Source organism: Myotis lucifugus, unplaced genomic scaffold (genome assembly GCF_000147115.1).
Source record: "Myotis lucifugus unplaced genomic scaffold, Myoluc2.0 scaffold_47, whole genome shotgun sequence".
Lineage (NCBI taxonomy): Eukaryota > Metazoa > Chordata > Mammalia > Chiroptera > Vespertilionidae > Myotis > Myotis lucifugus.
The window spans coordinates 4,319,756-4,324,106 of record NW_005871095.1 but is presented as its reverse complement, the minus strand read 5'-3'; the positions used below and the strand labels follow the sequence as shown (position 1 = coordinate 4,324,106).

General features: G+C 37.0%; 1 long non-coding RNA gene across 1 annotated transcript; it reads left to right on the top strand.

Annotated features, from left to right (window-relative positions):
- The first annotated feature begins 218 nt into the window (after positions 1 to 218).
- Positions 219 to 929, top strand: LOC106697118. Its single transcript, XR_001348147.2, has 2 exons — positions 219 to 300; positions 707 to 929. It is a non-coding gene; the product is annotated as an uncharacterized LOC106697118 (long non-coding RNA).
- Positions 930 to 4,351: the final 3,422 nt, after the last annotated feature.

The window sequence follows — 4,351 nt, the reverse complement described above, 5'->3', positions numbered from 1 at the left end:
GTTCATCTAGACAATTCTAGTTATTTCCTTGTTCCTGTTGAATCATATCCTGTGATTCAAGTTCAGCAGAATAGTTTTGCATAGCTCTTGCCCCATTCAGAATGGCCATAGACTGTTGGTATAGATATTTGCATGTGTAGTAAGTTGAGAAAGGTAGATGCTGCCAAGCAGCCTGTGAATAGGTTAAGGATGTTTACTTTCTAGAGGAGTTTATGTCTTCATAATACAATTGGCAAGCACAAGGCGGAGAACCGGGAGGAGGCTTATACACAGCTGCACACATTGATTCGTAAACAGTAGGTGAGGCTGAGTTAGAATGGTCTCCTGGCAATAAAAGACCCTTCCTCTCAAAACTTATCTGTGAGGATGTGGTCAATCTCTGCTACATATTGGCCAAACTGTCTCCTGGGAGTTTGTCATGAACCACAGTGTGAAGATTTTTAACCAGTAAAGAACTTGGAAGATTGCTAGGCAACTCAGTGAAGATATTCTAAAGAGATCTAGAAACAAAAAGGAATATTTTTATATCATAACCAATGAATAAAACTGAGCTCAGCCTTAGCATGTGAAAATTAAATGTTGGAAAACTTTTGAGACAATTGAGGAAGTTTGATCACCAACAGGATATTAAATATTAGGAATTATTGTATTTTAAGATGTGGTAGTGGTGTTAAAGTTATACTTTGTAAACCTCTTATCTTTACAGGTAAGCACTGGTTGCAGTTGCTATATGTCTGGAACTTGCTTCAAAATAATCCAGGATGTGGGGAAAGAATGGGCTACAGATGAAGCAAAATGGGCCCTGACTTGACCCTGAAGTTACAGGACAGGTCCAGGAGGTTCAGTGATACAAGGTGTTCCAACTTCATACACTTGTGTATCTTTGAAATGTTCCACAATAATAAATTAAATCAAAATGTTTTTAGAAAGGAATCCTAGTACTTCCCTAATTAACCTTTTTCAAACTTATGTGGGAATGGGCAAAACAGAGATCTGGGCTGCCAAGCTCCTGTTATGTTGTCAAAGGGATGTTTTTCCCTTTGTGGTCTTTTTGGGCGAAGAATAATTAATTATTTAATTATTGAAAAGTTTATTTGCCTCAAAGTACTTGCCAGTTCTCTTTCCATTTCAGATTTTCTCTTTCTTTTTTTCATTATCTACTCTGTTTTGTGTTCTATTTTTTTTCTTTCTTCCTTCCCTCCTCTAGTCTCATGTTTTATCCAATACTGTTAGCTATTTTCAGAGGGAGAGTCAGCCCAGGGACCTAATCTGTCACCACTGGGTGCAGAAATCTCCCTAGTTGCTCAGTGTTTAAAGATCACCTGTCTGTTAACGTTACCAAAGTAGACATGGGTGCTGGTGAGGTTATGCAGGAGGGCCAATAAAGAAATTTAAAAAATGTAACATTTCAGGAAGGGATATATTAGCATTCCCCTTATTCCTACCTCAAGTCTCATAAAAAATCCAAATAACAGATTTAAGGACAATACTCTTGATAGCCTGTTTCCAAAGAGCTCAGAGATGTAAAATAAATCAGAATACTTATCTGTTCAATCTTCTCTACTGAGATTTGCAATCTCAGTCTAAGGGGTAGATCCTTCCTCTATAAAAGATTACAGTGTGCCTAAGAAAGACATCTCTTATTGATTATCAATATTAATGAATAGGAATCACTCTTGAAATGTCCATATACAAAAATGTCAAGCACATTTTAAAAGTTAAAATAGCCTTGATTTGTATTATGTTGATGTGCTGCATCCTCAACAAGCACATTAACCAAATGTATGAATGGAACTTTTAAAAGCCTCTCTGAGTACCAACTGACCCTGCAGGCTCAGCTTCAGTCCTTAGTCATCATCAGAACGGGAAGTATGTTAAGAGCTTGCTGCTCTTTCTTGTCCCACTGTGGTCTCAGTCCTCAGTGGGCTTGGAGACAGCACTCAAGGTCACAGTTTGCCTTGGTACTCGGTGTGTTTCCCCAGTCAGAAAACCAGGAAATTAGCTCCCTTCTCCACCTGATTCCCTGCTCTGCATTTCTTTCACACTGGGGAGGAATTCTGTTGAAAACACCAGCCTACCTGAAACATTTGTGGCACATTGCATCAGATGAGTGAAGAAATTCTACTTGGTATTGTGAGAAAATTAAGCAGTGTTCCCTGTTTCATGCACTCCACCAAGGAAGGTAAAACAAAAGCAGGGCCACTATTTTATAGAGATTAAGGGGCTCATTAATGGAAAACCATGCTGACATAGTCACCTAGCTGGGCATGTGGAAGGGAAGCATCTGGTGGAAAGGTGAGCTCCCAGGAGCGAGGCAGCCAACATCTTCAGTGCAAGGTCATTGTGACATTGACATCAGTTATTGTTGGAAACTAATAGTGGGACTCTAAAGGGCAACCACAGCGTGCTGCAAAAGTCTATTCAAAAAGTAATAAATAAAAGTGATGTTGGAAGAACAGATGAATGAAAAAGTGAAGGGGAGATGATAATAGGACCACATTATAGTTTTCAAATCAATTCTCAGTTGGGTAGTTATGTGCTGAAATAATAAAGGATATAGCCAAAAATTATTATGGAGAATAGATTGTCACGAAATAGTCTGATTTGATGAAGAATAAATAGGAAGGTTACCTTCAATACACCCAAGTCACTGTGGCTACAACTTCATGGCAATAATCCACTGGTCATTGTGAGGAAAGAGTCTGGTTTCAAGGAGATGATTACTTCTATTCTGAGTGTGATGCAGGGGTGGGCCAGGTTCAGAACTGATGTAGGACCTCAGATCCATGAGCAACAGAAGGCAGAGGGAGGTTGCAATTGTGACTGTGGGTAGAGCCTTGAATTCTGCAAAGTCTGTGTCACCTGGGTAGAAGGAAGACTAAAGGTGCCCCTTCCCTGCTGACTGGGTGGAAAACAGGAGGCAAAGGAAGTGCATTCACTCAATCCATCTTTTATCATCTTATTTCATGTAAACATTGTGCTGCATATTCATTGACTTAGTAATAAACAATGCTAGCCCTCAAGTTTTAAATGTCAACCTGATTTTTTATCTATTCCAGTTCACTGGAATTTGAAATATGCAAAACTGAGATATACACAGGAAATAGATTATAAAAATAGTGAGAAATCAAATTTCACAGGTCTGAATTTATCTGCAAAGAGATGAACATTGTAACTGCATGAATGTTGAAAAGTGGGAAAAAGGATAAATGAAAGATCTGTGTTAACACCAAAGGATGTGGTAGGGCTCTCGACGTGAGGCAAATCCCAACTTTCAGTGGTTGTCTCGAACTTTCTTTCACTATTTCCCTAAATTATTTGTGTTGCTTTGACATTTATCTTTAATATTATGCTATCTCTATGTATAATATTTTATTTGGGGAATAAATTATAAGATGCAATTTGGATGCTAAGAGCAATTTCAAGTGAAAAGTCAAAAAGTATAAAGTTCACATTGATAACAGTAAAGCAAATTACCACTGAGTAGACAGATAAGGAATACAATAATGATTTAAATGTGGTTTATTGAAATAAAAAATCATGTAATTTTGTAAGCCTGTCAGAATACTATCTAATAATAGGATCAAGCAAATATTATTTTCCATGACATTGCTGAGTAATTTGGAAACAAGAGGCATGGGTTAAAATTGATCAGAATATTTACCTCAGCCAGTTTGATTTGAGAGCTAGAAATACCAAATTATCAAATTGAAAACTCATTCTTCCTCTCCTTGATCATGCATGATCATCATAATCTTAGAAAAATGTGCTTGAAATCATTATAGGCCAGCATTCAGTTATGAAGTTTTCAATCAATAATCTTTTATCAATACTGCTTAGCAGTTTCATTATCATCTCTAATTTCACAAGCAAAGTAACCCATGCATAAAAGGACATGAAGTCAGTATGACAGCTGCTCCTTCAAAATTAACTCACTAAATCTAGTGAGGGCCACATGGTAGCATAATAGATGACAACAAATAGTTTAAAAGGTAGTTTTGGTGCTGATAGTGTCCAGTCAGTCTTTTTCCATAAAAGGCATTTTTAAATAAACAGATACCCATTTAAAAATTATCAGATTTATTCTGATACCCTTAGAAAAATATAAGGCTGTAATGTTCTGTTTAATTAAAATATATATATTTATAGAGATACTGTTCCATTCCAAGCTCTGTGCCAGATGATAGTTCTTAGAAAGTAAATAAGATGCTATTCCTGTTCTTATATAGCTTTTAGTCTAGTAGAAAAAGATAGAAATAGACACAGACTTTCCTAATCTATATATATAAAAGGCCAATATGCATAGTGTCCCCTCGGGAATTTGACCAGGAGACCAGGAGTTTGATTGCTC